This window comes from Halichoerus grypus, chromosome 2 (genome assembly GCF_964656455.1).
Source record: "Halichoerus grypus chromosome 2, mHalGry1.hap1.1, whole genome shotgun sequence".
Taxonomy (NCBI): domain Eukaryota; kingdom Metazoa; phylum Chordata; class Mammalia; order Carnivora; family Phocidae; genus Halichoerus; species Halichoerus grypus.
The window spans coordinates 109,217,049-109,238,123 of record NC_135713.1 but is presented as its reverse complement, the minus strand read 5'-3'; the positions used below and the strand labels follow the sequence as shown (position 1 = coordinate 109,238,123).

The following is a 21,075-nucleotide window of genomic DNA, read 5'->3' as shown; positions in this document are numbered from 1 at the left end:
CTGTCGAAATCTGTGACAGGAGGGGCTTGTGTTACCAAAGTTAGTTCCTCTGGGTATTCATCTGATATGGTGTCTGTCTATATTCGTGCTACCAGTGGGCTACATACGCGGAGGGAACTAGCAGCTTCTACTCACATCCACTGTGGGTGTGAGACCTCTTAGCTCTTGTAGTCATGCTCAGCTAACGCTTCCAAGAAAACACTGGCAGAGTGAGTTCTTTTGCATTTCTAGTTATATTCCCCCTGCCCCCAGATGTCCATTTCCTGTGGTAACTATGTGGGCTTTTCCATTATAACTTATTCTCCTTTCTCTTTCCTGAATCTGATGTTAATCACAGCTGTTACTTTCTTTTGCTCAGTCTTGCCACTTTTGTGGGAAAAAGAGAACAGAAGACAGGAGCAAAGCAGAAGCAGAAGTACCATTTTCACGTAGACACCTGGGAAGTTACTGGTGCTACCCTGACATTTATATGGCATAATCATTGACAAGGAATGGATTATTTCCTGCTGCACGCTTTTCTTGAGGTACAGAGTCTAGGGCTGTGAGCTCTTCGAGGAACCAGGACCTTAGACAAACAACCAAAAAAGCAAGTGTTGACTCTAAAGTGCACAAAATAAAACTGCAAAGTCAGAATTAGTAAGTGCTAACTAAATATATCTTACATTTACTTAATTATTACTATTAATCATCACAAAAATTTCATTACATTTGAAAGTAATTTGTAAGAATTCTTCACTTGGCAAGAATTCCTGAATATACCTCATTATTGCTGAGAATTATAGCCAAATGTTATTTAAATGCATTATCTATATCCAAATAATTTCAGAAACAAAATTATAAGATCCCTTTCGATTTTTTTTAATGAGAAAAATATGTTTAGGGACATTGGCATCAACTTAAAGAGCTCCAAGTGGCAAAAACTGAGATAATTTGAGCAATAAAATAAATAGCATTGGATTATAACCTAAAGTATAAAATAAATAGCTGTGAGTCCATACTGACATAAATAAGCAAGTGAATGTAAAAATTTAAATATATTTTGTGTGAGATCTGGGTAGTTTTTAAATGTTTAGAATACTGTGGGAACACCATGAAACCTAAGAATCCCAAAAGACCCCTAAGGTCTTAAGACGACCCCATTACGTACACTGCCTACAGGCTCACATCACTGCTTTAATAACAGTTTGGAAAATCAAATTGTAGTTGAAACTGCTACTAAACATTACCACAACCTGCTATGCTCTAGTGATAATTTAAAATGTTTTGCTAAAGCAAAATATAACGCAGTACCTCAACGTTAAAAATATTAAATAGAGAGATAGATAGCAGAACTTGTCGGTCCCTTACTCACCTCAGCAGATCCAGGTGGTTCTGCAGAATTCTGATGCTCTGGGGAACACAGTTTGTAATTTTTTATACAGAAAGAAAAGCTGAGCCTTTGAAGACAAGCCACAGGGTTGGAGAAAATAATTGGAATAAACCTAATAATAGGGCATGTATCCAAATGATATAAAATACTCTTATCACAATTCAAAAAGAAGAAGATAAAAATCCCACTAAGAAATGGCAAAAAGTGGAAAGAAACACTTCACTAGAGAAAATATATGGATGACTAATAAGCATATTAAAAGTTTTTCAACACTGATAGTCACTCAAGAAATGCAAATTAGAGGGGCACCTGGGTGGCTCAGTCGGTTAAGCGTCTGCCTTCGGCTCAGGTCATGATCCCGGGGTCCTGGGATCAAGTCCCACGTCCCCCTTCCCCTGCTCCTGCTTGCTCACTCTCTCTCTCTCATAAATAAAATCTTTAAAAAAAATGCAAATTAGAATAATGAGTCACCTACCAGAATGAATGCAATAAAAGGACCCCATCCCAAATGTTGGGGAGGCTGAGGAGCAACTAGAACTCTCACACCTTGCAGGAATGCACAATGGTACAGCTACTTTTGAAAATAGTTCGTCAGTTTCCTATAAAGTTAAACGTCTATTTACTCTAAGACTCAAAACTCTCACTCCTAGATGTTTGCTGAAGGTAAACGAAACATATGCCCATAAGAAGACCTGTATGTGAATGTCTCTAGCACCTTTATTCACCTCTGAATATTATTTATTTACTTCCCTAGGGGAATATGAACTCAAAAGTGAACAGTAATGTTCACAACCTGTCTTTGCTATAAAGTTGAAGTTTCAAAAATCTGCATTTGCTACAGAATACTGTTTAAAAGTCAAATACTTCTTCCAGAGCCAAAGTGTCATTGAATGACATTTTAACACACAACTCAGGCTTTTAAACTTGACAAACTCATTACTTAATGTGTTCAGTAGGAAATATAGTAGCAGATTCAAAGCATGCTTTCTTCATAACAGATGCTGTAACTTGTTAATAGTAGTCTTTCAAATTACACTAATTTTAACATCTGTAATTTTAACAGTTCTATAGAATTCATATTTTAAAAATTCTCATTTCTAGTTCTAGATTTCCACATTTACTTGGATATCACAAAGTGAACTCACATGTTAAGTGATAGTGGATTTTTACCTACCACATCTCAGAATATTCTCTTTTACACTTCAGACACCAAGCAAGAAATGATAGTGCAAAGCCCTCAAGAGGCAATTTTATAACAGGAATTTAAAAAAATCTTCACATAGTAGAGACTCTCCGTTAGCATCTTCTCAGAATAAAATTGTCAAGTCATATATGAAGCACTCTTATTTTATTTATTTATTTATTAGTTAGTTATTTGCTTTCTATGCCTTCTGCTCGAACTAGAAATGTTTTCATAGTTCCTTTCAGACAGAGTCTTAAAATTCTCCACATTTTTTAAAATTGAGCTAATGGCATCACTTAATTATAAAAGTTATCTGTTCGGGGCACCTGGGTGGCTCAGTCAGTTAAGCGTCTGACTCTTGATTTCTGCTCAGGTCATGATCTCAGGGTCACGTCTCAGGATCTGGAGACTGAGTCCCTTGTCGGGCTTGCCCTCAGCAAGAGAGATTCTCTCTCTCCCTCTCCCTCTGCCCCTCCCCCGGCTTGTGCTCTCTCTTTTTCTCTCAACAGCAACAACAAAAAAGTTGTCTGTTCTTCTTCTAGAAATCTTCATTTATCAACCATATACTTAGTAATTTTGTAGCTCCATGTTTGTTGTGTCTTCCTCCTCCTTGCTGGGGACTCTGTTTCTCCTGGCCAACCTTATTCTGATTAATATTTCCTATTTCCTACCTAAAAAGTGACCTTCAATAGCTCTAAGGCTTGAAAGAAGAGTGAAAGTGTTCTATTTTACTGCCATGCCAAATATCTTGGGTGAAATTATAAAATGATGGAAGCAATTTTATTTTTTTATTTTTATTTTTTTAAATTTTATTATGTTATGTTAGTCACCATACAATACATCATTAGTTTTTGATGTAGTGATCCACGATCCATTGTTTTCGTATAACACCCAGTGCTCCATGCAGTACGTGCCCTCCTTAATACCCATCACCTGGCTAAACAATCCCCCCTCCCCCCTCCCCTCTAAAACCCTGTTTGTTTCTCAGAGTCCATAGTCTCTCATGGTTCATCTCTCCCTCCAATTCCCCCCCCTCATTTTTCCCTTCCTTCTCCTAGTGTCCTCCATGCTATTCCTTATGTTCCACAAATAAGTGAAACCATATGATAATTGACTTTCTCTGCTTGACTTATTTCACTTAGCATAATCTCCTCCAGTCCCATCCATGTTGATGTAAAAGTTGGGTATTCATCTTTTCTGATGGCTGAGTAATATTCCATTGTATATATGGACCACATCTTCTTTATCCATTCATCTGTTGAAGGGCATCTCGGCTCTTTCCACAGTTTGGCTATTGCGGCCATTGCTGCTATGAACATTGGGGTGCATATGGCCCTTCTTTTCACTACATCTGTGTCTTTGGGGTAAATACCCAGGAGTGCAATTGCTGGGTCATAGGGTAGCTCTATTTTTAAATTTTTGAGGAACCTCCACACTGTTTTCCAAAGTGGCTGTACCAACTTGCATTCCCACCAACAGTGTAAGAGGGTTCCCCTTTCTCCACAACCTCTCCAACATTTGTTGTTTCTTTCCCTGTCCATTTTTGCCATTCTAACTGGTGTAAGGTGGTATCTCAGTGTGGTTTTGATTTGGATTTCCCTGATGGCTAATGATGATGAACATTTTTTCATGTGTCTGTTAGCCATTTGTATGTCTTCTTCAGAGAAGTGTCTGTTCATCTCTTCTGCCCACTTTTTGACTTGATTATTTGTTTTTTGGGTGTTGAGTTTGAGAAGTTCTTTATAGATTTTGGATACCAGCCCTTTATCTGTAGTGTCATTTGCAAATATCTTCTCCCATTCTGTGGGTTGCCTCTTTGTTTTGTTGACTGTTTCCTTTGCTGTGCAGAAGCTTTTTATCTTGATGAAGTCCCAAAAGTTCATTTTTGCTTTTGTTTCACTAGCTTTTGGAGATGTATCTTGAAAGAAGTTGCTGTGGCCGATGTAAAAGAGGTTACTGCCTATGTTCTCCTCTAGGATTTTGATGGATTTCTGTCTCACATTGAGGTCTTTCATCCATTTTGACTTTATCTTTGTGAATGGTGTTAGAGAATGGTCGAGTTTCATTCTTCTGCATGTGGCTGTCCAATTTTCCCAGCACCATTTATTGAAGAGACTGTCTTTTTCCATTGCATGTTTTTTCCTGCTTTGTCAAAGATTATTTGACCATAGAGTTGAGGGTCCATATCTGGGTTCTCTATTCTGTTCCATTGGTCTATATGTCTGTTTTTGTGCCAGTACCATGCTGTCTTGGTGATCACTGCTTTATAATATAGCTTGAAATCGGGCAACGTGATGCCCCCAGCTTTGTTTTTCTTTTTCAACATTTCCTTGGCGATTCGGGGTCTTTTCTGATTCCATACAAATTTTAGGATTGTTCGTTCCAGCACTTTGAAAAATGTCATTGGAATTTTGATCGGGATGGCATTGAAGGTATAGATTGCTCTGGGTAGCATAGACATTTTAACAATATTTATTCTTCTGATCCATGAGCATGGAATATTTTTCCATCTTTTTGTGTCTTCTTCAATTTCTTTCATGAGTGTTCCGTAGTTCCTAGAGTATAGATCCTTCACCTCTTTGGTTAGGTTTATTCCGAGGTATCTTATGGTTTTTGGTGCTGTTGTAAATGGAATCATTTCTTTAATTTCTCTTTCTACAGCTGCGTTGTTAGTGTATAAGAAAGCAACTGATTTCTGTGCATTGATTTTGTATCCTGCCACATTACTGAATGGCTGTATGAGTTCTAGTAATTTGGGGGGTGGAGTCTTTTGGGTTTTCCACATAAAGTATCATGTCATCTGCAAAAAGAGAGAGTTTGACTTCTTCTTTGCCAATTTGAATACCTTTTATTTCTTTTTGTTGTCTGATTGCTGTTGCTAGGACTTCTAGTAATATGTTGAACAACAGTGGTGAGAGTGGGCACCCTTGACGTGTTCCTGATCTTAAGGGAAAGGCTCTCAGCTTTTCCCCATTGAGGATGATATTCGAGTGGGTTTTTCATAGATGGATTTTATGAGCTTGAGGAATGTTCCCTCTATCCCTCTACTCTGGAGAGTTTTAATCAGGAAAGGATGTTGTATTTTGTCAAATGCTTTTTCTGCATCAATTGAGAGGACCATATGGTTCTTCTCCCTCCTCTTATTAATGTGTTCTATCACATTGATTGATTTGCGAATGTTGAACCACCCTTGCATCCCGGGGATAAATCCCACTTGGTCGTGGTGGATGATCCTTTTAATGTATTGTTGGATCCTATTAGCTAGGATTTTGTTGAGGATTTTGGAATCCATATTCATCAGGGATATCGGTCTGAAATTCTCCTTTTTGATGGGGTCTTTGCCTGGTTTGGGGATTAAGGTAATGCTGGCCTCATAGAATGAGTTTGGAAGTTTTCCTTCTGTTTCTATTTTTTGAAACAGCTTCAGTAGAATAGGTATTATTTCTTCTTTGAATGTTTGGTAGAATTCTCCAGGGAATCCATCAGGTCCTGGACTCTTGTTTTTTGGGAGGTTTTTGATCACTGCTTCAATCTCGTTACTGGTTATTGGCCTATTCAGGTTGTCAATTTCTTCCTGTTTCAGTCTTGGCAGCTTATAGGTTTCCAGGAAGGCCTCCATTTCATCCACATTGCTCAGTTTATTGGCATATAGTTGTTGATAATAATTTCTAATAATTGTTTCTATTTCCTTGGTGTTAGTCGTGATCTCTCCCCTTTCATTCATAATTTTATTAATTTGGTTCCTTTCTCTTTTCTTTTGGATAAGTCTGGCCAGTGGTTTATCAATCTTATTAATTCTTTCAAAGAACCAACTTCTAGTTTCATTGATCTGATCTACTGTGTTTCTGGTTTCTAATTCATTGATCTCTGCTTTAATTTTAATTATTTCTCTTCTGAAGCATGGCTTAGGCGTTGTTTGTTGCTTTTTCTCTAGTTCTTTAAGGTGTAGAGTTAGTTGGTGAATTCGAGATTTTTCTATTTTTTTGAGTGAGGCTTGGATGGCTATATATTTCCCCCTTAGGACCGCCTTTGCAGTATCCCATAGGTTTTGGACCGATGTGTTGTCATTCTCATTGATTTCCATGAATTGTTTAAGTTCTTCTTTGATTTCTTGGTTGACCCAAACTTCTTGAGCAGAGTGGTCTTTAGCTTGCAAGTGTTTGAATTGCCAAATTTTTTCTTGTGATTGAGTTCCAGTTTTAGAGCATTGTGGTCTGAGAATATGCAGGGAATAATCTCAATCTTTTGGTATCAGTTGAGACCTGATTTGTGACCCAGTATATGGTCTATTCTGGAGAAAGTTCCATGTGCACTCGAGAAGAATGAGTATTCTGTTGTTTTAGGGTGGGATGTTCTGTAAATATCTATGAGGTCCATCTGGTCCAATGTATCATTCAAAGCTCTTGTTTCCTTGTTGATTTTCTGCTTAGATGATCTGTCCATTGCTGAGAGTGGAGTATTGAGGTCTCCTACAATTAACGTATTGTTATCAATATGACTCTTTATTTTGGTTAACAGTTGGCTTATGTAGATGGCTGCTCCCATGTTGGGGGCATAGATGTTTACAATTGTTAGATCTTCTTGTTGGATAGACCCTTTAAGAATGATATAGTGTCCTTCTGTGTCTCTTATTACAGATTTAGTTTAAAGTCTAGTTTGTCTGATATAAGAATTGCTACCCCAGCTTTCTTTTGAGGTCCGCTGGCATGGAAGATAGATCTCCATCCCTTCACTTTCAGTCTGGATGTATCTTTAGGTTCAAAATGAGTCTCTTATAGGCAGCATATGGATGGGTCCTGTCTTTTTATCCAATCTGCAACCCTGTGCCGTTTTATGGGAGCATTTAGGCCATTCACGTTGAGAGTGATTATTGAAAGATATGAATTAATTGTCATCATGTTGCCTGTGAAGACGTTGTTTTTATAGATCGTCCCTGTAAATTTCTGTTGCAGATCACTCTTGGGGTCTGTCTCCTTTTATAGAACCCCCCTTAATATTTCTTGCAGGGCCGGCTTAGTGGTCACATATTCTTTCAACTTCTGCCGGTCGTGGAAGCTCTGCATCTCTCCATCCATTCTAAATGAAAGCCTTGCCAGATAAAGTATTCTTGGCTGCATGTTCTTCTCATTTAGTACCCTGAATATGTCTTGCCAGGCCTTTCTGGCTTGCCAGGTCTCTGTGGATAGGTCTGACGTTATTCTGATGTTCCTCCCTCTATGTAAGGAATCTCTTCCCCCTAACTGCCCTTAAGATGGTTTCCTTGGTTCTAAGATTTGCAAGTTTTACTATTACATGCCGGGGTGTTGGCCTGTTTTCCTTGATCTTAGGAGGGGTCCTCTCTGCCTCTAGGACTCGAATGTTTGTTTCATTCCTCAGATTAGGGAAGTTCTCAGCTACGATTTGCTCAAATACATCTTCTAGCCCTCTCTCTCTCTCCACTCCCTCCGGGATTCCAATTATTCTGACATTGGAACGCCTCATGGTGTCACTTATTTCTCTGATTCTATTTTCATGGGTTCTGAGTTGTTTTTCCCTGGCCTCCTCTTTTCCCTTTTTATCTATTATACTGTCTTCCAGATCGCTTATTCTCTCTTCTGTCTCAGTTACCCTAGCTGTTAGATTATCTAGATTGGATTGGATCTCATTGATAGCGTTTTTAAGATCTGCCAATTCCCCTTTTATTTCTGCCCTTAGAGACTCTATGTTGCCATTAATTGATTTCTCCATTCTAGCCATTGTCTTCACAATTACTAGCCTGAATTCCATCTCCGACATTTTGGTTATATCTGCATCCATTTGTAAATCTGCAGCATAAGTCATAATCTCTGAGTCTTTTCTGTTTTGGGGGCTCCTCCTCCTAGTCATTCTGTTGATGGGTGTTTGAGGGAATGTATAGAGTCCAAATTATTGACCAGAACCCAAGCAAGATGCACCTGTTTTCTTGGGACCTTAGGGCTGCTGGCCTCTTGTTTTCCCAGCCTGTCTTCTGGGGGAGGGGCCTGCCGCGCTGTTACTCAGGCAACCCTGTTTGGGCGGAGTTGCCCTGCCCTCCTGTGGCGGGGGATGGGCTCAGCGGGAATCAGTCTTTGGGGCTTTTGTTCTCTGGCGCCTTTCCCTGGTGGCTTTCCGCCTCTCTTCCGCGAGTCAGAGCAGAAGAGACCGTTTCCAACCCTCTGGCTCAGAGCAGAAATCGCAGTCTGTTCTTCAGTGAGCTCTCCAGGCCACACTGTCTCCGTTTCTGTCCGTGCTGCTATAAACTGCAGCGGCCTGGGGTGTGCGCCCCTCCGCAGCGCTCCCAGTCCTGCCTCCAGGTCGGGGCTCCTCTCTGCCCTTTGTGCTTCTAAAACCGCCAGCTGCTCCCAGTTCACGCGCACGCGATCCCGCCACTTGGGGTTTTGTCCGGGGGACTGCAGTTCGTGTGCGCGCAACTCAGCCGCTCGGGGTTCCCACCCCGGGGGCTGCAGTTCACCGGCAGGACCCCGGCGCACCGGGTTTCCGTCTCGGAGGCTGCAGTTCATGTGTGCGCGACCGTCGCTCCGGTTTCTGTCCAGGGGGGCTGCAGTTCATGTGCACGCGACCCCGCCGGTCTGGTTTTCCACCCCGGGGGCTGCCCTAAAGTCCTTTCCCGACGCTACCGGTCTGCGAGTCTGTGCCCGTCCGCAGCGCGCGAGGCTGTCCCTCACCGGCAGTGTAGGATCCCCACGGCCAGGCACCCTCCCGCTGCCGTTTATCCTCCGATATCTGCCTGCGGAGTCACAGCTCTCCGCTTCGTACCTCAAAACCAACCGCCTACGATATTCTGTTTGTAGAGATCCAGATCTTCTTACATCTCAGGCTGGTTTCGTGGGTGCTCAGAGTGGTCTGGTAGTTATCCAGCTCAATTCTGGGGACCAGTTGAAATAGGGTCCCCTACTCCTCTGCCATCTTTCCCCCCCTTCTCCTGGAAGCAATTTTATATTCCCTTTAAGTATGCTCATCTTTTTCCTCTGTCTCTCCCTGTCTTGGCACCTTTTCCTTGGTATCTTTTCCATCTCTCGCTTCTAGACCAAATGCCAACTTCTTTGTATAAATTAGTGTGTTCGCTTGCCACCAAGAGAGAAAATCTACATTTGAGAGGACCTCCGACAACCAGTTGTGGGATTTGAACATCCCTGGCAACTTGATAAGGAGCAAATTGGGGAAGGAAGAAGTAAAGGGGAGGTGAAAGGTAAAGGGATTCTTCTTGCCCCATTTGAAATGTACGAAATGTACAGATGATTAGCTACCTCGTCCGTGCATTTGGCTGAGCCTAAACTTTGCTAGACTGGTTGGAAAGTGGATTGAGGTCATCACTATAATGAAAATGTGGTTAGAACACACCATTTAAATATTTAATGTAAAATCCCACAATTGATATAATGTATAAAAAAAAATCCTTGCTAAAAGTTGATGAGGCTGTGCCATTATCCTGATTAATTTCTGGTACATTTGTTTCACTTTTCAAAATAAACTATAACTCAGTGGTTCTCTCTCCACCACGTGTGTGCGGCTTACTCTCTCTTCCACATTTACTACAAGGTTCCATTAGAAGGGGATCACATATGTCTTGTCCCAGATGCCTGTTCTGGTTTTTCAACTGATCATCCACTTAAAAAAAAAAAAAATCTCACACAAACTCTTTTTGGTATAGTGAGAGAAAGCAACTTTACTGGTTAATGAAGGGCATGAGCTTTGAAGCCACACCTGAATTTAAGTGCTGGCTCTGCTCCTTCTTAAGTATTTAACCTTGCTAAGCCTCAGTTTTCTCATCTACATGAAGCATGGTTGTAGTATCTTCTCAAAGGATTGTCAACAGTGCCATAATAGTTCCCTAACAGTGTCAAGACACTTCCAAATCATTAGGAAAAGCTCTAAAATCTACCTAAAAACCTAGAGTTTTGCTGGACAGAATGTTTTTGGTGGTAAAATACATCCTGAGTCCTTTACAGTTTTCTTCAAATCTTTCTTCATTATTTCAATACTATGGTATAAGCTTTTATTATTTTTTAAAGATTTATTTATTTATTTGAGAGAAAGAGAGAGAGACAGCATGAGCAGTGGGGGAGTGGGGAGGGGCAGAGGGAGAAGGAGAGAATCCCAAGCAGACTCCGTGCTGAGCGGGGAGCCCAACTTGGGGCTCCATCCCAGGACCCTGAGATCATGACTTGAGCAGAAACCAAGAGTCGGTTGCTCAACCAACTGAACCACCCAGGTGCCCCAATGATATAAGCTTATTGCAAGGCAGGGAGTCTGGTTCAGCTAGTTTCTTGTTGCATCTAAACCACCAGACTCATTCTTGTCTTTCTGAGTTCTCTATTTTCTGTCAGTGATTCTGGAGGTCACAGAGAGGCAAGTAGCAGAGATGGGGAGTGAGAAGTATGACAGGCAAGGAAGTTGGGGTGAAAAGTCAGTTTAAACAGGATGATTTCACTCATATGTGGAACATAAGGAATAGCAGAGGACCACAGGGGACGGGAGGAAGGACTGAATGGGAAGAAATCAGAGAGGGAGATAAACCATGAGAGACACTGGACTCCGGGAACCAAACTGAGGGTTACAGAAGGGAGGGGGGTGGGGGGACGGGGTAACGGGGTGACAGGTATTAAGGAGGGCACATGTGGTGATGAGCACTGGGTGTTATCCACAACTAATGAATCATTGAACACTACATCAAACCTAATGATGTACTGTATGTTGGCTAACTGAACATAATACAAAAATTAAAAAAAAATAAATAGGATTGGGATTGGCCATTTGCCTAAATTATTTTTAAAAATGTGTGGAAGCTAGGTGATGGGTTCATAGAGTTCATTATCCTTTGTTCCCTTCTTTTGTATAGATTTGAAGCTTTCCATTATATGTAATATATAATATGCATGTATGCATACACACACATATATGCATACACATGTGTGTATGTGTGTATATGTACAGGAAAGATAGAAATGGACTGTGCTTACATGTCAACAAAGGCACAAGAGAAATAGAAAAAATTTGGTGATAAACATTAGTAAACATTAATTTTTTTTCCTTGCCCAAGTTCTGCATTAAGGAAGTCAGAAGAGCAAGAAAGATGAAAGTCAAAGTTTTTTATTTATTATTTATTGCTTATATTATTTATTATTTAATTTATTATACTATTTATTACTGATATTGGTCAGTTTGGAGATGTGGCTTTGGGTCTACTAGGCAAGTGCACTTGCTCGTGCTGCATCCATAAATTGGAAGGTTTACTTCTAGCCACAAGCACACCTGGATATCCACATCGTTTCCTTGTGGGAGGTGTCCTTATACAACATTGGACTTGGAGCAAAGTAAAGTGTGTAGGTCTCTGTGAGTAACTATATCATAAAAGAAGTAAGGGAAGGAAAGGACCATGGACATTCATGCCCAGTTCCTCTTTCCAGGCTCACCAATATTCCTGGAAAAGTGAGCGAGAGGGTGCCAGAGAAGAGCTAAGAAATGTCCCACATGAAAGGGAATAGTTTGAGTGGAATATAAAGGTGCCTCCTTAAATGACCAATGGAAGCTTTTACTTGGGAAGTCCATCACTATTGACTAATACACTTTTTGCAGTTCTACCCATCAGTTTTTGTTGTAGATTAGATTCTTTGTTTATTATGCCTCTAACTGAAGACTCTTCTGTTGACCCCATCAAAGATAGGTTGAGTCTTGAAGTTTTGCTTAACATCATGAAGATAGAACATGGAAAAACTATGGCCTAAAATTAAAGGTGCCCCCCAAAATACCTTTTTCTTGGGCCTGGTTAGAAGCTCTATTTACTTATTGGTTTAGGTAGATTCATTTGATGCTTCAGAGGAAGATTATTCTTTTACATTGATTGTGGCTCTTGGGAGAGTGTTTAAAATTCCAATAGATATTTCTGGCATGCAGACTTGCCCAGCTATCATTATTTTAGCATATATTTTCAAAATGATTGATCATTTTGACATTTGCCTTTAAAATGCTCCCCCAAAGATTCAGCAGGTATGGTTAAGAATTGAGGAATACTTTTTTTTTTTTTTTTTCACAGACATGCTTGGCCATTTTAAGACTATATTGTCCTGTGATACCACATTTGCTTCTAATATCCACCATTGCCACATAAAGAGATATTACCTTCCTTCAAACTCCTATAGACCTATATTTGTACCTCTTTTGTGATATTTATTCCATAGCTTGTCTTGTGCCTACTGGGGACTGTTCTTGCCAATCCTGCAAAAACATAAGTTCCTAAAGAGCTGGGAATAAAGCTACATCAGTTCTTTATTATCACAGTGCCTGGTACAGCATAAGTATTCAATAAATGTTTCTAAATGCACAAATTATCACATGGCAAAAAACAAATAGAATTTCATGGTTTTTTTTTAAACATTCCAGATTGTTTGTTGTGCTTTTCTCTTGCTATTATTCTTTCCTACACACATCTTTCTGTGACCAAAGGTCCTCTGCCTTTGCATATCCTTTGCTGATACATTTTTTATTGACTAGTATGTGATTCTCTTGCATGTATTTCTATATTCCCTAATATCCAGATTTTCTAGGCTTAAAATATAGCAACCAAAAGATGAGAACATTGGGCAGAGAAAACAGACTGAGTTAAAATCCTTTTTGGATTTGCACTTGCTTTATCAAAAAGAATATATGCAAAGTGTTTTTTAATCAAATACTATAGAACACCATATAGTATAAAGACAGAAATAATTGGCCCCAAATGTTACCAGTCCCATTACCGCCCTCTCCTCTTATAATCACTTTTGATGGTTTTTAGATCTTTTTGTAAATAACTACTATACTTCTACATAGGAGATTTACACCACAATTCATTGGTCTTCATAGATTGGTGAGATGTTATCCCACTTGGGCTGACACTCATATCATCTTCTCTATGCCTTTCACACATAGATGTATTTTCCATTGATTACCACTGGAACATTAAATAACATGCTTTAACCTTTTGCTTTTAACCTAATGCTTTTATTTCATCACCTATAAATGGTTTCTCTTAACATTTTTTTTTAATTATTTGCCTGCTATGGACTGATCATTTGTGCCCCCCCCACACCACACCCAAATTCATATGTTGAAACCTAATCCCCAATGTGATGGTAGGTGAGGACTTCGGGAGGAGATTAGGCATGAAGGTAGGGCCCTCATGAATGGGGTAAGTGTTCTATAAAAGATGCCCCAGAGAGCTTCTTTACTCCTGCTGTGAGGTGAGGACATGGCAAGAGATAGCCATCTATGGCTATGTCTGTGGATCAGGAAGCAGGTCCTCATCAGACACAGAATCTGCCAGCACCTCGATCTTAGATTTCCCAGCCTCCAGAACTGTAAGAAAAACATTTCTGTTGTTTATAAACTACTTAGTCTATGGTATTCTGTTATAGTTGCCCGAATGGACTAAAAAAGCCCCCACTGCACCACCATCTAGGCACCTTTTTGCAGTGCACAAACTGTACAACAATGCACTGAGCCCTGACTTTATCCCTCCTTTCCTCCTGTCTGTTTTCATTTCCCACTATTATCCAATGTACTTTTTTTAAAAATTTTATTATGTTATGTTAGTCACCATACAATACATCATTAGTTTTTGATGTAGTGATCCACGATCCATTGTTTTCATATAATATCCAATGTACTTTACTTTCAACCTTTACATTGTATTTTGTAACATAATTACATGTACTTTGTATATAGGTTGAATACTATGCCCATATATTATTCTTTGTAGGAAAAAAACCTTTTTTATACTTCCTTTCATTGTATAGCTTTTTTTAAGGTTTTTATTTATTTATTAATTTATAGAGTGTGCAAGGGGGGGAAGGGCAAAGGGAGAGGGAGGGAGGGAATCTAAAGCAGACTCTGCACTGAGTGCAGGGCTGATGCGGGGCTCAGTCTCACTACCCTGAGATCATAACCTAGGCCGAAACCAAGAGTCAGATGCTTAACTGACTGAGCCACCCAGGCGCCCTGCTTTTTCTTTTTCTGAAATTGCCATTTTTCCTTTTTAATCTCTTCCTCTCTCTCTCTCTGTCCCTCATCTGCTCCCTCTCGTTCTCCCTGTCTCTCTCTCTCTCTCTCTGTTTCTCCCTCCTCCTTAGCTGGAACATTCCTTCCCTTACTTGAAGATAGACTATTTAATCTTGGCATCTTCTGCATGTAGGGGTTTTCTAATTATTTCCTTAGATTGAAGCCATTATTTTCTGGAGACCATGTCTCTCTTTTTTCTTTTTTCTTTTTTTCTTTTAGTTTCCTCTCTTGTTTTACCAGGTTGGAGCACACCCTCAAGTAACTGCCTAGAGGAGAGATAAAGTGTCACATTTCTTGCACATCTAAATTATCTTCTCTTTGCCTTCAAATTTCATTGATAATTTGGCTGAGAACAGAATTCTAGACTGAACACCATTCCTCTCAGAATTTTGAGTCATGACCCCACAGTCTTCTAGCATCCAGTAGGTAGATGAGATGTTGATTCTCAGTCAGATCTTGTCTGTTTTTTTCCTGCCTTGCTCCATCATCATACTCCACCACCAGTAGAAATTCTGACATGTTCTCTTTCTCCTTATTGCTCTAACATTTCACAATGGTTGTGTAGGTATTGTTCTTTTCAAAATCAGGTTTTATGGTATTCTAGTAAGCTTTTTCCATATGAAATCTTGTGTCTTCTTTCAGCTTGGAAACTTAGCTTTTAAAATATATTTGCTGATTTCTTCACCTCCATTTTCTCTGTTCTTTCTTTCTGAAACTAAGGCAGAGATTAAATTGCTTGGTTGCAGGTCATATTTTATCTTTATCTTCATATTTTTAGCTTCTTATATTTTAGATACTGTAGTAAGTTATAGAATAAGACAGCATGGATTCAAATCTCACCTCCCCAACTTATTATCTGTGTGATTGCGTAGGAATTTCTGAAAATTTCTTGCTTACATTTCCTCACCTAAAGGATGGATAATAGTGGTATCTACTTATAAGGTTGTTTTGAGGACTAAATGACTTAATTCATTAGCACAGTAGCCATTACACAGAGTAAGTACTTTTAAAATGTTAGGTATTCTTTTTGGAAATAGCATAGCAGTTAAGTTCATTAGACTCTAGAGCTAGGCTGAATGGGTTTAATCCCGATTCATTAGCTAACTGACCTTGGACAAATTGCCTAATCTCTGTATCCTTCAACTATAGAAAAGGGCATTATACCATTACATACATCATAGGCTTGCATTAATTAAAATGCTTAGGATAGTTCCTGGCTATTTGGAAAAGTTCCTTGACTTCATATTTCGAAGTGAGAATAACTTTTCTATTTTGTCAATCGTGTTTTTAATTTCCACGGCCGCTTTCATGTTCTCTCATAGTTTCTTTTTCATAGCATCCTGTTTATGGTTTGTAGTTACACTATCATCTCAAATTTCTCTGAAGTTACTAATTTGACATTTTAGTCCCGGAATTAATTTTTTTCTACTTGATCTTCAAAATGTGTTTATGTTCTTCTTTTGTTTTCGTTGAGAAGTCTTTCCTAAAAGGCCTTGAACATCAGTTGGTTACAGTTGACCCTGGAACAATAGTGGTTTGAACTACATGGGTCCATTTATACATGAATACTTTTCAATAAATGCAACACAGTGCTGTAAATGTATCTTCTCTTCCTTGTGATTTTTTTAAATAACATTTTCTTTTCTCTAGATTATTTTATTGTAAGAATACAGTATATATTATGCATAACATGCAAAATGTGTTATTTGATTGTTGTCAACAGTTTGGGAGCGTCAAAAGTTATATATGTATTTCTGACCTTATGGGCATCAGTGCCCCAACCCCTGTGTGGTTCAAGAGTCAACTCTATTTTGTATTTCAGAACAAGGTCATATAAAGTCTAACTTGGGCATTTGTAAACTGGAGTGGTACAGTTAATTGTTCCTATTGCTTTAGAGGGGGTAGGTAAGAATTTGATCATTGTGTTGGATGGCCCCTAAATTCGAGGACTCAGTGAGGTTTGCTTTGGTGTGACAATATTCACACTGGCTTCCCTGGTTGTCCCAGATAGTTTTTCTTTAGGGAAGAACCCTTATGTTTCAGGGATAAACCCTCAGGCATAAATGCCTGTCTTCCCGCCGTCAGGTCTAATGGGCTAGGGAGGTCAGCTCTTCTGTGTTAAGACTTTCTATTAATTTCCCTTTTCTCACTCCGTCCATTTGGCCTTGAGTGTGAAGGCTTGCCAAGACTCCACTGAGCAGGCTGTCTGCTTCTTCGGCAGCTGTACATACAGCATGAGTTCTGGGCTATGGCCTCCTCCCACTTAGCCTGAACAGTAAACATCATCTTTATCCTTCTGCCTTCCAGAATCTTAGTGGAATTTCTTTTCTACTGATAATCTCTCTCCCATTCTCTTTGTTGTTATAGGCAAATACATTTTTTATTCCTCCCTACTGATTTAATGTGGATTTGTGAGGGAGAAGAGATAAATACAGATGCCCAGTCAGCCATCTTTAATGACCATTGTTGGAGATGCTTCAGCCTCATTTTGACACATTTTGGTTTTACTGACTTAGTCCCACATCATTGTCAGATATAAAGGGTGATATATGAAGAGGGCTATTTAACTATAAAGGCATTTGTCCTGAGTTTATAAATACTGAGGGATATAGTGGCCCCTGTCTGCCTCTTGATACCTATAGCTTACACCTTCGGTGTGTCAGGAGGCTCTCCCTTGTTGGATGTGTACCTTATTCAGTCTCCTTTTGATTATCATAGTATTCCCAACAAGATATAATTTGTGGAATATTGGTAATATGCACATTTTTACTGTTGGCTGACATTATTCCTCCTTGCCCTTCCCCAGAGCCCTATCTAGTCTCTTACCCCAGTCACATGGGCTAGCTAACAAGGAACTTTCTAGAAGCACCATTCCACACAAGGAACAGAGCTAGCTCTGAGAAACTCACTTGATTTTTATAATTCTCCTATTGGGAAAAAATGCCTTGGATGTTCTTTATGTGTGATGCCTAGGAGATAGAGTGGAGAACAGGATAGACGTGGTTCCTTTCATCTTATACTTAGTTCTATAGGATTCTCATTAGTCTAAACCAACCTAGTTCTTATCAGCTTTTCTTACTTGAGCATCCATCTGTGGAGTGTACTTCCAATCCTACTTACTATTCTGAAGGGAAATAGGAGTCAATAAGAGCCACACAGGAGAAAACTTGGATGTACTTTGCTGCTCCCCCCAAAGACTGTGTTACTCCCTCTCTTCTGTTTTCTTAGGGGCTCTCTGAGTATGTGCATGTGTGTGTGTGGGGGGGTATGTTGATGAAAGGTAAGACTACTGTGTAACCAAATGCATTTAAAAGGCTTTTTTTGTTTTGTTTTGTTTTGTTTTGTTTTACACTTACTCAGCATTTTAAGTTGGACATGAGAGGAAAGTAGAATTACATTTCCTGGAACACTGTACATTAACCACCTCTCTTATTTTCAGCAGGGAACCACTTATGGTACTAACTGAATAACAAAGTCAGTAAGTACCACTATTATTGTTTCTCTGTTACAGATCTCACTTACCTTTCAGTTGCTGCAAAACTCCCTAACTATTAAAAAGAGGACAGCCTTAGAACTGTCACATTTTAGATTCTGGGCATAAAACCCTTTAGATGACATAGCAGTTCCTTTTTTTTTTTTTCCTCCTAATGAGACTGACAGCCACTAGAGGCCCTCCAAGTTGAGAACTCAACAATGGAACTAGAATGTTAAACAGCTCTGGGCAGCATCACCAGCAGAGAGGTAACTGTGGGATGATTAATCATTCTGAAAGCACAGATCTGCCAGTCATGTCCACAGCTGACTATCAAACACCTGCAATCCGTTCCACAGCCTATGTAGGTTTCTCCTCTGAAAAGTACTGTGTAAAACCAAAAAGTACTGTGTAAAAAAGTACTGTGTTGTTTCTGGGTTCATCTGTTCCCTTTTTATTCCTTTCCAGAACTTTTCTCTTAATATTATGGTGCTTCAAAACATACTCTCCATGCTTAGCATCTTCTGTAAGGGGTTCACAAACTGGCAAAGATGATCCTACTTTCTTATTCAGCAGAGGCTCCACAGAAGATGCTTCCTTCTAACCCATGAATAGTAATGCCCAGCATTTGATTCTCTGAATCAGATGGGCAATGGGTTGAGAAACCTCCACATTCTATCTTGCTGCTGTCTGGGTCCTCAGAGGTCTAGTTACGGCAGTTTAGAGCAGACTTAATGGTCTATCTTGTTCCCCACACAGGCTCTAATAAGAGAAAGAGACATTTTTGCATATGCTTGATCCCTCTGTGGTTGGGAGCCAAAGAACATACTAAACAGGCCAGTGCCGGCATAACTGTGACCTGGAACATCTTCAACGGAAGTCTTCCAGGCCAGCAATAAGGAGGTTACGGACCTCACTACTATTTACTTGGGTGACTTGCCATTACCATTTGGTAAATCCAGTCTTCTTACAAGTTCCCCACTGTTCTCCCAATGTATCCCCATTGTTACAAAAAAAATTTAGGGCATTTTTCCACTTTTCTTTTCATGACCTTTTATCCAAAATTCATCTTTGCTAATGACTGACCTGGTTGACGTTCTCTTAACAGTTTTCTGCAACAAGGGCTTAAGTCAGTTCCTGGAAGTTCAGTGTTAAGCAAATTCTACAAGTCTCTCTTAGAGTGGGAGTGAACCTGAGTCCCATGGTCCTTGAGAGGGATTCCAGTCTTAACCTATTTCCTTAGTGAGGCTGTTAAGAGCCACACAACATGGCAAACACACTTGCCCTCTAGGGGCTTGGGCTGACGTATTTAGTTCAGGTTATCTGTCCTTTGAGAGATAGCCTAGAGTTTCGGTGAGCCCAGAAACATTTCACCTTGTTTTATCACAATGGGACTGAACGGTATAGCACACAAATGTTAATGTTAAGAAATTCCATTATTAGTTTATTTTAGCTTCCCTAAAATGGCACACAGTTGTATCCCAAGAAAGGAGACTATGATAGAAAACTGCTCCTTTGCCATTAATTAGAAATATTGATTCTATGATTTAACACATTGTTCATTTTGTGTTTCGGATTTGCCTGACTGTCTAAGTTGCTTGAAAGAATAATCTTTTCAGAGCTCTTCAAGAGAAGAAGGTTATGGATTTTTTAAAATTATTTTGTTAGGTTCATAACAAAATATCAAAATACCAAGTTTCTGATCTTCACCAAATGATCCTTCCACTTACCCTAAGGAAAAATTTGGGAAGTATTTGGATCAGCTTCTTTTCTTAAACCTTCTAGTTCAAATCTGATGCTAAGTTCAAAGGGAAGCAATTGTTTTCAGGATTTTGGTCTTGATTTGTATAGAATCAACTTCCAAATTTAAAGAAAAGATCTTGTACATTAACTTTGATACATTGCTCCCTGAAATTGATTCCTTGCACCTTGATACAGTGGGCCATTGATTACTTGCTTTCTGAGAATGTCTCTTTATTTTTATTCTAGAAGTCAAGGGTTGAAATGAGCTATTCTCTACCACATTCAGACATGGGGCATAGTCGTTTCTATTATCACAACCCTTCCCCTTCCTGCTGCACTTTGAAGAGCCACATGATAAGCCCCCCCTCCCCAATATGCTTCCTTGGCATAAGCACCTTTTTCTTTCTTTTTTTTTTTTTTACAAACTTCACACACAGGAGAAGCTCTGAAAACAGAGTAGCGAGTACCCTTTTGTAAGAGAAATCTGTATTTATAATGGAAATTTGCATTAGAAAGGAGCCTATGCCAGCAAGAGAGCTATTACCAGAGATCTTTTCACCTGAGAGACTCTGCATCCGCAGAGCAATCTCTGTTTATCAAACATTTCCTTCTCTTTCCCTCCTATGAATTGTTACCCCAGCACCTCCCAATACCTATCTTTTGTCTTTACCTGAACTGGTATTTAAGTTGGTGGCTTGGGCCATTTCATGGAGTTATTCCTTTCTCCTGGATGTCTCCCATGTATACATGAGGTGTGCATGTTAATAAACTTCTCTTTGTTTTTCTCTCCTTCATCTGTTCTTTATTACAGGGGGTCTCAGCCAAGAACTTAGTAGGGGAAAGGGAAAATTCTTTCTCCTCCTGTGAAACACATAATGACCCCTGAAAAAAACCTGAGGATGAAATTTATCATGGTTAACGCTGGCCGCCGCTTCTGTGGAGTGGTAGATGCGGTTGCTGGGAAACTCAGTGGAAGAAAACTAGAGAAAAGCAAAGCTTTTACATTTGCAGACTTAGCCTGTGTGGAGGTAAGAGTTGTTTCCAGGGTTTGATTCTCTGTAGCTTGATTAATTTAGTTGATTGTGAGACAAGGTATCTGCGCGTTTAGTAATTGTAGCAACATTTGGTGATATTTTAGGTGATGATTTATATTTGGGGCTGATAATCTGAGGAATTATTTAGAGATCTATACTGGGAAAGTGTGTGCACGTGTACACACAGACACACACACACCCCCGAGTGTGATTTCTAAAATGT

The 21,075-nt window shown here is 39.6% G+C and overlaps 1 protein-coding gene across 1 annotated transcript in view; it reads left to right on the top strand.

Annotated features, from left to right (window-relative positions):
• The window catches only part of RAB3C (RAB3C, member RAS oncogene family), a 343,707-nt gene that overhangs the window by 17,887 nt on the left and 304,745 nt on the right, over positions 1 to 21,075 (top strand). Inside the window, exon 2 of the mRNA XM_078067302.1 lies at positions 20,630 to 20,846. The gene's annotated coding sequence lies outside the window, so the exon portion shown is untranslated. The remainder of the gene's footprint in view (positions 1 to 20,629; positions 20,847 to 21,075) is intronic.